Genomic DNA, 11,733 nt, shown 5'->3' with positions numbered 1-11,733 from the left:
AGATTTCAGAATCAATGTTGCATTTTACACCTCTTTTTCATTTCCAGGTGGGCCTAAGCCAGAGCAGAGAAAGAATGTGGGTGTCTCTGGATAGGAGAGGTAGAAGGAAAATAACTCAGAATATAGAAGGGATACCATATTTTTTGGAATGTAAGACGCTCCAGAGTATAAGACGCACCTTAGTTTTTGTGGAGAAAAATAAAAAAAAAATAATTCTGCCTCTGCCTACCAGCATCTGTTGCTATTCATCTGGCTAGTGTCCTGTCAGTATGTGTGAGAGTTGAGGGCTATTTGGAAACTGAAACAGTATTTGCTGTGTGAGCAACAAGGAGACATCATGGATCCTGGGCATGGCTTAGCTCAACTGTTCTGTACTAAGGCTGCACGCCATGCTGATCTCTGAAACTAAAACTGAAACTCCTCTCCTCTGCTTGTGTTTGGTTGTATTTACTAAAACTTGCTTTTGGTATTGTATATTTACTTCATGTGTTACATTATATATAAAGAGAAGTTATTGAATCCTGCTGAATCAGTTAGTTGTGTGTGCTTTCTGGATGTGATTGCCGGCTGCAAACTCTGCCACGTCCTTGCAGCAAATAGCGAATAGCCAGGTCAGCTTCAGCACATTATTGCAGCCTGATTTAGCACAAGCAGCCGATTGGTGGGTGGATTGGCCTCCTGGATCGGCCCCCCAATCAGATGTTCCAGGCTGCAGGGATTGCCACAGACCACCGCCTCCTCCATGCCTCATGTTTTTGGCTACATTCGGTGTATAAGACGCACCCAAATTTTCACCCTTTTTTGGGGGGGGGAAGTGAGGTAAATATGGTAAATTTAGGAGGACTTTGAATTTCTTCTCCCTCACAGCCCACCCTATTTATCTATCTATCTATCTATCTATCTATCTATCTATCTATCTATCTATCTATCTATCTATCAGATTTCTATACTGCCCTTCTCCTTTCGGACTCAGGGAGGTGAACAGCCAAGATAAAAAACATATACACAAAAGTTAAAAATAAATTTAAAATAATTAAATAAATTTGGTCCATAATTTAAAACATTTCAATTAAAATCCATATCAAATTATAAAACCAACCATAAAATCAGGACAGCCCGGCTAACTGAAAAAAATAGGTTTTTAGGGCCAGACGAAAAGTCCGGAGGTCGGAGATCACTCGTATCTCTGGGGGTAGGTTGTTCCAGAGGGTAGGTGCCACCACAGAGAAGGCTCTCCCCCTGGGGGTCACCAGCTGACATTGTCTGGCCGACGGCACCCTTAGGAGACCCTCTCTGTGGGAGCGAACTGGCCGGTGGGAGGCAATTGGTGGCAGAAGGCGGTCCCGTAAGTACCCGGGCCCTAAGCCATGGAGCGCTTTAAAGGTGATCACCAACACCTTGAAGCACACCCGGAAGTCCACCGGAAGCCAATGCAGCTCGCACAGGAGAGGAGTCACATGGGAGCGCCCCGTCGCTCCCATAATCCCCCACGCGGCCACATTCTGCATCTCTTTACTTCTTCAGGGAAGAGATTTCATTCATGGATCTCTTCAAGCAATGAATTCTTCATTCTGGAAAGAAGTAAGTAATACACAGCAACTGGTCGCTCGAGTTCAACATTGGCTGAAGCAAACTCTGAATCTCAGACTAAACATTTGTAGGCACTTTCAGTTCCCCCCTTTAAGTGTCTGATATTCATCCTCCCAGGTCTTCTTCCCAGTGATGATGGGGTGGGGTAGGATGGCTTTGTTGCATCCTTAAAGTTTGGAAATCCCTGGCTGGTTGAGTCCTTCTGACGGAAACGCCCCTTTCAAGAGACCCAACAAGGGCATGGGTTCACACAACACGCCCAAACCAGATGAATGGACACCGACGTCTGTGCTCACATGCGCCAACCACACTGCCAGCTTAATGGGATGTGGAGTCCTTGATGTCCTCTGAGCTTGGCTGTTTTCTTGCTGATTGTCCATTACACAACTAGACAACATCAACAATGCTAATGGGGATTCTCTGGTCCACACCTTCTCCAGAAATACCTGTGTGGCTCCCCCCACCCCAGGCCTTGGAGTGGAATCAGGCATTTTGGGGGAAAGTGGGGAGGGAGAGATGGAGGGTTCCTCAGATCTCCTCCTCCTTCCTTGGGAGGCTGTTGTTTCTTCCAGGGAGGGGGAAGCAACACAGATGGTCTGAAACTCTGTCCTCCCCACACCTGCTGGCAATTGCATGCAAAGGGACAGCAGGGGAACATGGGGCCAGGGCCTTCCCTCACCCCTTGCTAGGAATCCAAGGACTGGATGAGACCCCCTTGCAAACACTAGCATGAAGATCCCCCTCCTGAGAAAAGACCCCCCCCACTCACCAGGCAGCGGGGCAAAAAGTCCTAGAGAGGCCAGAGATTAACCTTCTTCCTTCCAAAGCTGAATAGGGAAATTATCCCATCAATAAACACAGGATTAAACTTAACCAAGCACAGGATTAAATGTCACCATAAACCAATTTTAGAATAAAAGTCAGAAAGGGTATTTAAAATCACACGTCTGAAGGTCAATCTTTCCAGCTAGCCAAGAAGCCTTGCTGAATGTCACTCCTCTTGGTTCCTTGTCTTTATTTATTTATTTATTTATTTATTCAATTCATTCATTCATTCATTCATTCATTCATTCATTCATTCATTCATTCAAACTTCTATACCGCCCTTCTCCTTTTGGACTCAGGGCGGTGAACAGCCAAGATAAAAAACATTTATACATAAAGTTAAAAATAGATTTAAAATAATTAAATAAATTTGGCCCGTAATTTAAAACTTATCAATTTAAAATCCGTATCAAATTTTAAAACCAACCATAAAATCAGGACAGTCCGGCTAACTGAAAAAAATAGGTTTTTTAAACCTATTAAAAGCTTCTTTGATCATTATGTCCTGGCTGGAAGAAACTCAACCTCCGGATCAGTGGTGGGTTCCTCCCGGTTCGGTCTGGTCCGGCCGAGCCGGTAGCGGTGACGATATGACATCACCGAACCGGTTCTCCTCCCCCCGCCCTCCCACCCCCCACCCCCATTATTCTTACCTTTTATTTGGTCCCACCCCCAATCTATTGCTGCCTCCTAAGTCCCAGCTGATGACTAGAGGGAAAAAAACTGTTTAAACTCTTGCCGAGGGGCTTCAAAGGGCCGTCCTACAGCTGATCAGTGTTAAAAGCAAACAAATGAGTCGGGTCGTAAGTGCGAGGACTGGTCGTACGTGCAAGGACCTTCCAGAAATGACTCTGACCAGCTAGCCACGCCCACGTAGTCACATGACCTCCAAGCCACGCCCACAAAATAAGCCACGCCCACAGAACCGGTAGTAAAAAAATTTAGAACCCACCCCTGCTCTGGATCCTATCTGGAGTGGGATCACTATCCCGCCCGCCCCTCCAGAAACCTTCTGCCTTTTGAGCCCTTCCTGGCAAAGGAGCTGCTGGGGGGCAGGTTTTCCCCAAAGCTGTGGGGTTTTCTGACCCACCACAAATAGCAGAAATACCTGTGCAGTTTCCCCCACCCCTCCCCCCTTGAAGTGGAATCCAGCAGTTTGGGGGCAGGGAGGAGTCCTGCTTGCCTTTTGTAATGCAAGCTTCCCCTCCCACCCACTCCCATTCAGAGGCTTTCTCAGGAAATGGGGAGGGGGAGATGGAGACCCCCACCAGATCGCCTCCTCCTTCCTGGGGATGATGCTGTGTTTCTTCCAGGGAGCGGGGGGGAAGCAACAAGGCTGGTCTGAAACTGTTCCCCCCCCCCCTTTACACGTGCATGCAAAGGGATGGCAGGGGAACATGGGGCCAGGGCCTTTTCGCCCGTCTGCTGCACGCGCTCCAATGAAAGGTAGCCCCCTCCCCTGCTCACACATGTGCACAGCCCCGGCAAGGGAGCCCTGCCATGGGAGGGGCACCGTGGAAAGAGGCAGAACCCCCTCCTTACCAGGTGTCTCCTTCCCCCCCTTCGCTTCTAGGGATCTAGACCAGTGCCCTCACCAGCAGTATCAGGGGGAGCCCAGCACAGCACGTGCCCCCAAAGAGAGAGGGAGAAAGACGCAGGTGCTTCCAGGTCCAGAGATGGAATCAGTGGGTCTGGATTGGGGGGTGGGCGGAGGAGTTTTCTTAGAACTTTGGGATTGGGATGGGCCCAGGAAAGCGGAAGGACCAATGAGACTTCTCCCTTCTGCCGTGTCATCGGTCTCCGGGCAGAGTCTCCCTTGTTTTATTTATTTATTTATTTATTTATTTATTTATTTATTTATTACATGTATTTTTATGTTTTCTGCTGGAGGAGTTCCGCGCAGAGAGAGAAGCGGAGAAAGTGGTGGTGGTGGGGGTCCCTTCAGTCTTTTTTTTGGCGGGCGCAGCTCAAGAGGGGATTCACGGCAGCCCCGAAGGAGAGTGGGGACTTCTTTTTGCCTCCCACTCCACCCGGATCCTATCTGGAGATGGGGGCTGCAATGGATGAACAATGTGGAGGTGCAGCCCCCGAGGACTTGGGGGGGGTCTCTTGAGTCGGCTGATTCAAGGGAGGCTCCCTCCCCCAGACAGAGGAAGAAGACAGCAAATAATCCAAACACAATAAAAATAATTAAATCACAACCTATTATTGCTTAGCGCATTGTAAGCCGCCCTGAGTCTCCGGAGAAGGGCGGCATATAAATCAAATTAAAAAAAAAACAAAAACGTTTACACAAGAAAAGAAAAGCCCTATCTGGCTCATTGCTAGAGCTGTTGCTTGTTAGACCAATTATCAGAACAAATAGACACAGGAACTAGACAGATTTCTCAACCCTGCTTCTTTTCAGGAACAGAGATTAATTTTCTTCCTTCCAAAAAAAGCTGAATAGGGAAATTATCCCATCAATAAACACAGGATTAAATATTACCAAGCCCAAAACCAATTTTAGACCAAAACTCAGAAAGGATATATAAAATCAAAAGCCTTGCTAAATTTCACTCATCTTGGTTCCTTGTCATTAAAAGCTTCTTTCCGGCAGCTCTGCTTCGTTATTCAATTTATTCTTCAAAGAATTGATCCGTATGTCCTGGCTGAAAGAAACCCAACAGGGGACAATTTCCTCCCTACACTGGTGAGTCCTTCACACACACACACACACACACACACAATTCCTCTTTGGGAGTGCTCCTCCCCCAATCTCATAGTCACTGGCAAAGGGGCTGCTGGAGGGCAAGTTTTACCCCAGCCCACCACAAGTAGTAGAAATACCTGTGCAGCTCCCCCCACCCCTCCCCCCTGTAGCATTTTGGGGAAGGGAGGAGTCCTGCCTGCCTTTTGTAATGCACGCCTTCCCTCTCCCCCCACTCCCATTCAGGCTTTCTCAGGAAATGGGAAGGGGGAGATGGAGGCCCCCCACCAGATCCCCTCCTCCTTCCTGGGGTTGATGCTGTGTTTCTTCCAGGGAGGGGGAAAACTGGTCTGAAACTGTTCCCCCCACCCTCCCCTTGCTAGAATTCCAAAGACCCCCTTGCAAAGTCCCAGCACGTGGCTTCTGCCCCCTCACTAGGCCATGCCCATTCCCTGCAAGGCTTTCCTGCACTTTGCAGGGAAAGAGCCCAAGAGGGGAGGGGAGGAGCAAAGTCCTAGAGAGGCCAACTTCTCAGTGACATCATGACCCCTCTGAAAATCCCAACGGTTTGAAACCCCACACACCGAACCGGTCAGAGGTTCCTGCGCATGCTCGGTTTCTTCCTGAAACTTCTTAAAAAACACCTTTGGTGTTTTTTTTTTCTTTGCAGATTCCACCCCCTGGGGGGGGCTTCTGTCCACCACACAGAGAGAGGAACCCCTTTGCAAAAGGGATGGGAGGAAGGAGGCCTTTTTTGCAAGTGGGGCTCAGGATGATGGGAGAGGAGGAGGAGGAACAGTGGTGGGACTCAGCCAGTTCGAACCGGTTCGGCAGAACCAGTAACTAAACAGTTTCTGGAGTTCATGGAACCTGCTGAATAACCTTCCTCCCCCGCTCCACCCTTCCCCATCTGCCACCCCCCAAATTGCATCGATAAGGGGGACCGGGGGGGGGGGGCTAAGTAAGGGGCAAGAAGCCCTGCCATGGCGGGCCCGGGGGTGGGGTGGGGGGGAGAAGAGAAAGCAAGAAGGGAGGGCCATCCTAGGGAGCCACCCCACTTCCCACTCCTGGGATCCCAGCCCCTTTCTCTCCCCCCCCACCATCACCACTTCCTCAAGGAGAGCTGATGGCCCCTTCCCAGCCCCTCTCCTCCCCACGAGCTCGCTCCTTTACCGGGGATCTCCTTCGCTTCCAGAGATCCGGACCAGCGGCCTCGCCAACAGTATCAGGGGGAGCCCAGCAGAGCACGTGGATGCTCCCAGCCCCAGAGGCGGAATCGGTGGGTCTGGATTGGGGAGAGAGGAGTTTTCTTAGAACCTGGGGATTGGGTGGGGCCCAGAAAAGCGGAAGGACCAATGAGAATTCTCCCTTCTGCCGCGTCATCGGTCTTTGGGCAGAATCTCCCTTGTCTTCATCCACCGGAGGAGAGTTCGAATCAGAGAGGAGAAAGTGGGAGGGGGATCCCTTCGGTCTTTTGGGGGGAGGGAACGCAGATCAAGGGGGGGGGTATCATGGCTGCCCTGGAGGAGTGTGGGATTTCTTTTTGCCCTCTCCAGATCCTACCTGGAGTGGGAGTGCCCCTCTCCCGATCACGTGGAGTCACTCTCCTGCCCGCCCCTCCCGAAACCTTCTGCCTTTTTGAGCCCTTTCTGGCTCACTCCCATTCAGGAAATGGGGAGGGGGGAGATGGAGGGCTCCCCCAGATCCCCTCCTCCTTCCTGGGGATGATGCTGTGTTTCTTCCAGGGAGAGGGAAGCAACATGGGTGGTCTGAAACTCTTGTGGTCCCCCTCCCACCCGTAGATGGATGGAAAGGGACGGCAGGGGAACATGGGGCCCGGGCCTTGCCCCGCCCCTTGCTAGAAATCCAGACTGGATGAGACCCTCTTGCAAATCTTAGGGCCCCCCCCCACCCCTCTCCAGGCAGCGCCTATTACCTGCAAAGCTTTCCTGCAGGTTGCAGTGAAAGAGCCCGAGAGGGGAGGGAGGGGCAAAGTCTTAGAAAGGCCAACCTTGCAGTGGCATCTGAAAATCCCAAGGTCCAGTGATGAGATTCAGCCAGTTGGAACCGGTTCGGGAGAACCGGTAGCGAAACTTTTTCCCGGACTTCGTGGTACTTTTTTTTTTTGTTTTATAGTTATAATGTACACTGAAGACGGCATTTAATTTCGTTACCTTCCTCCCCAGCCCCACCCCTCCCCATCTGCCACCCCCCAAATTGCATCGATAATGGGGGACCGCGGGGGGGGGGCTAAGGGAGGGGCAGGAAGCCCTGCCATGGCCGGCCTGAGGGGAGGGAGAGGAGGAGGAGGAGGAGGAGGAGAGAAAACAAGAGGAGCCCCGTCTCCTTCCAAGCGCCCCAATGAAAGGCAGCCCCCACCCCCGCACAGTCCCCACAACGGAGCCCGGGAATGGGAAGGACGCCGGGGAAAGAGGCAGGACGGGCGGCCACGTCAAACCAGAAGCCTTTAAGGAGAAGCACATTGTTCGGGGGCGGAAAAGAGACGCCTTGCTTTCTTCTTTTCATTTTTCACTTTCTTTTACTCTTCTAAATCCCTTTCGCTTTCTGGGGGCTGGAAGCGCTCGCAGCCTCGAGGGGCGCTCCTGGCTTTATCCAGGGACAGGGAGGGCCATCCTACAGAGACACCCCACTTCCCACGCCTGGGATCCCACAGCCCCTTTCTTTCTCCCCCCCCCCACTTCCCCAAGGAGAGCTGGTGGCCCCTTCCCAGCCCCTCTCCTCCTCCCTCTCCTCCCACGAGCTCGCTCCTTTACCGGGGATCTCCTTGGCTTCCAGAGATCTGGACCAGCGGCCTCGCCCAGCAGAACAGGTCCCACAAGCGCCCCCGAAGAGAGAGGGAGAAAGACGCGGGTGCTTCCAGCCCCCGGGGAGGAAACGGTGGGTCTGGATCGGGGAGAGAGGAGTTTTCTTAGAACCTGGGGATTGGGTGGGGCCCAGAAAAGCGGAAGGACCAATGAGAATTCTCCCTTCTGCCGCGTCATCGGTCTTTGGGCAGAGTCTCCCTTGTCTTCACCCACCGGAGGAGAGTTGGGCGCAGAGAGAGAAGCGGAGAAAGTGGGAGGGGAGGAGGGGGTCCCTTCAGTCTTTTGGGGGGAGGGGACAGAGATCAAGGAGGTGGGGGGGGGGTTCATGGCTGTCCCGGAGGGGAGTGTGGACTTTTTGCCCCCGCTGGATCCTACCTGGAGTGGGAGTGCCCCTCCCCCAATCACGTGGAGTCACTCCCCTGCCCGCCCCTCCCCAATCTTCTGCCTTTTGAGCCCTTCCTGGCAAAGGGGCTGCCGGAGGGCAGCTTTTACCCCAGCCCCCCTGCAAATAGCAGAAATACATGTGTGGATGTCTCCCCCCACCCCCACCCCACCCCCACCCCCGCTTGGAGTGGAATCTTTTGTAATGCAAAACTTCCCTCTCCCACCTCCCATTCAGAGGCTATCGCAGGAAATGGGGCGGGGGAGATGGAGGGCTCCCCCAGATCCCCCCCTCCTTCCTGGCGACGATGCTGTGTTTCTTCCAGGGAGGGGGAAGCAACACAGCTTGTCTGAAACTGCCCCCCTTCCCCGCTGTGGATGCTCCTGCCCCACAAGCGCCCCCAAAGAGAGAGAGGAAAGGCGCGGATGCTTCCAGCCCCAGAGGCGGAATCGAGAATTCTGGATTCTGGTTTTATAAAATGTTTTATAGATGGCATCTAGACCCAAAAAAGTTATCTCGTATGTATCCGAATGTACAGCCAAAATGTTGGAGATATAATTGTGAGGATGCCATTTGGTAGACATGTAAAAAGGTTAAAGCGTTTTGGATAAAAATTTGGTGGATTTTACAAAATATTCTGAAAAAGAGGTTGAAATTTACACCCCAGCTGTTTCTGCTGGGTATAGTTACGGTTTGTACAGTTATAGAGACTAAATTGATTTTGAATTTAATAACTGCAGCAAGACTGTTGGTGGCACAATATTGGAAGAAGCAAGATTTACCTACAATCCAAGAGTGGACAATGAAAGTTACAAACCTAGCGGAAATGGCAAAAATCTCGGCGTACTTGAAGGATCATTCAAATGAAAGATATTTAAGAGACTGGAGAAGATGGATAGATTATATTCAAAATAAATACCGGAATAAGAAATTGCAGATAGGTTATGAATGACTATATAGATATTTGGTGTGTCTTTAAGTAATCAAGTTAGGCGGATAATTAGGGAATTGAAGGAACAAGAGATGTGGAATGTCATAATTATTTAGACTAGGATTGATCATGATTGTTGAAGGTTATACCCTGTAATCTGTTCTGGGAAGAGGAGGGGGGGGGAGGGGGGAGACTGGGGCAGGGAAGGGGAGGGGGAAATATGTAAACTTTTTGTAAAACTTTTCAATAAAAAAAAGAGAGAATTCTGGATTGGGGAGGGGGGGGAGGAGAAGTTTTGACCCAATAGAATAGAAGGGACCTTGGAGGTCTCCTAGTCCAGCCTCCTGCTTAGGCAGGAAACCTAAACCCAAATGCTTATCCAACATCTTTTTAAAAACTCCCAGTGTCGGATGGAGCATTCGCAACTTCTGGAGGCAAGTTGTTCCACTGGTTAATTGTTTTCCTACAAACTTCGGAATTGGGCGGGCCCAGAAAAGCGGAAGGACCAATGAGAATTCTACCTTCCCCTGGTGTCATCGGTCTCCGGGCAGAGTCTGCCTTCTCTCTTCCCCCCCCCAGAGAGCGAGAGAAGAGAGAACTGTTCTACCCCCCCCCACCCGGCAGCTTCTGCCTTTTGCTCCCTCCCTAGCAAAGGGGCTGCCGGAGGGCAGGTTTTACCCCCAGCGCTGTGGGGTTTTCTGACCCACCGCAAATAGCCGGTTGGGTTCCATTCAAGAAGCGCTGTTGTGGATCTCAATAGCAGAAAAATCAGAGGGGAGGAAGCAGGAATCCCTTCCTTCCTTCCTTCCTTCCTTCCGTTCTTCCCTTCCCTTCTTCCTTCCCTTCCTTCTTTGAAGGGACATCCTAATTTATTTATTTAATTAATTAATTAATTAAATTTCTATACCGCCCTTCTCCGGAAGGACTCAGGGCGGTGAACAGCCAGAAGATAAAAACACAGAAATACAAAAATTTAAAATAGATTAAAAATGAATTAAATAATTTGGCTGAATTTAAAATACCCCATAGTTTTAAACAGATTAAAATTTGTATTTAAAAATTTATATTTCAAAGGGGAGAAGATTTAGGCCAGGCCTAAATCTTATAGGGATTATAAGATTATAAATCCTGTAATTTTTTTTTTTTAAAATTTGATTTATATGCCGCCCTTCTCCGGAGACTCAGGGCGGCTTACAATGCGTTAAGCAATAGCCTTCATACTTTTGTATATTTATACAAAGTCAGCTTATTGCCCCCACAATCTGGGTCCTCATTTAACCTACCTTAGAAAGGATGGAAGGCTGAGTCAACCTTGAGCCTTGGAGAGATTCGAACCAGCAGTAAATTGCAGGCAGCTGTGTTAATAACAGGGTGCGTAGACCACTGTACCATCAAGGCTCTAGGGAAATAATAATCGAATCAGTAGAATTACTTTTAACTTGCTGTGTCACTTTTTCAAAGAATTGCTTGTGCTAGTCGTAAAATTAATCTAATCTGCATTTGGCTCCTGTAAACATTTGCTTCTGTTATGTATTTGTAGAATTACTCTAACTTGCATTTGGCCTCTGCAAAACAGGAGCTTCTGCCATCAATCTGAATCTTGTTTTTCTGTGCCACTCAACACCTGGTACATATCTCGGGTTAGAAGCTGCATATATCATTGCCTGTCAGGGATGAGGTATAACACAGCCAGCACATCTGGGCTGCCCCGCTACACTTTTGGCCCCAGCTCTGTCTTACACCTTTGGATCTGTGTTGCTAAGCACCCAGCCCCGTTCCCTGTGGCATCAAGAGGCCCAGGAGCAGATGAGAAGAGAACAAAGGGATAGCCAGGGATGAGGGAAGTTTGATGAGGGAAGCATCCATCTTGCCCAGGGCCATAAGGAATGCTTTGAGGATAATGAAGGCCTGGACCAGGGGGCTGGAATTGGGTACCAAACTGATGTCTCTGAAGATATGAAAAGGACGCCGTACTTTCCTTAAGCGTGGACTTTCTCCGCATGCTCTTTGCTTGTACGTTATGGGATGGCGTTGACTTAAGTGCTTCTCTGAATCTTACAAGTCCTTTCCTTCCCTCCTTCCTTTCCTATCTTCCTTCCCTTCCTTTACTTTTCCTTCCTTCCTTTCCTTTCCTTTCCTTTCTCCCATCCATTCATACATACGCACACAATCCTTAGGATACTAAGACTATGAAAAACTAGATTTTCCCCTTAGGAATCTTTGAAAAGAACCATTCCTGGATTTGGCCTCTTTCAGCTGCAGCCCCTTGCCCTCCCAGCCTCTGCCTCTGAGGGATCCTGGCCTTCCCCTCCCATCACCCAAGAGGCCCTCCTTCCAGAGTAGCTCCAGGGTGATTCCTCCCACCCCCTCACCCCTTGCCAGTCTCCCTTTCAGGTATCCTTTCCCTCCCCCAAATGAGCTGGAGAGAACTCAGAGGCCCCTTTCAGAAACTCAATCAAATCACAATAGAGCTGGAAGGGACCTTGGAGGT

General features: G+C 50.0%; 1 protein-coding gene across 1 annotated transcript in view; it reads left to right on the top strand.

The window, feature by feature from the left end:
* The window catches only part of LOC139311591 (zinc finger protein 721-like), a 131,818-nt gene that overhangs the window by 79,210 nt on the left and 40,875 nt on the right, over nucleotides 1-11,733 (top strand). The window lies entirely within an intron of this gene.

The sequence above is a fragment of the Pituophis catenifer genome, unplaced genomic scaffold, assembly GCF_029215685.1.
Source record: "Pituophis catenifer annectens isolate HBS135680 unplaced genomic scaffold, rPitCat1.0.hap2 SCAF_2, whole genome shotgun sequence".
Lineage (NCBI taxonomy): Eukaryota > Metazoa > Chordata > Lepidosauria > Squamata > Colubridae > Pituophis > Pituophis catenifer.
The sequence above is the reverse complement of the archived record's forward strand: the minus strand, read 5'-3'. Positions and strand labels throughout refer to the sequence as shown.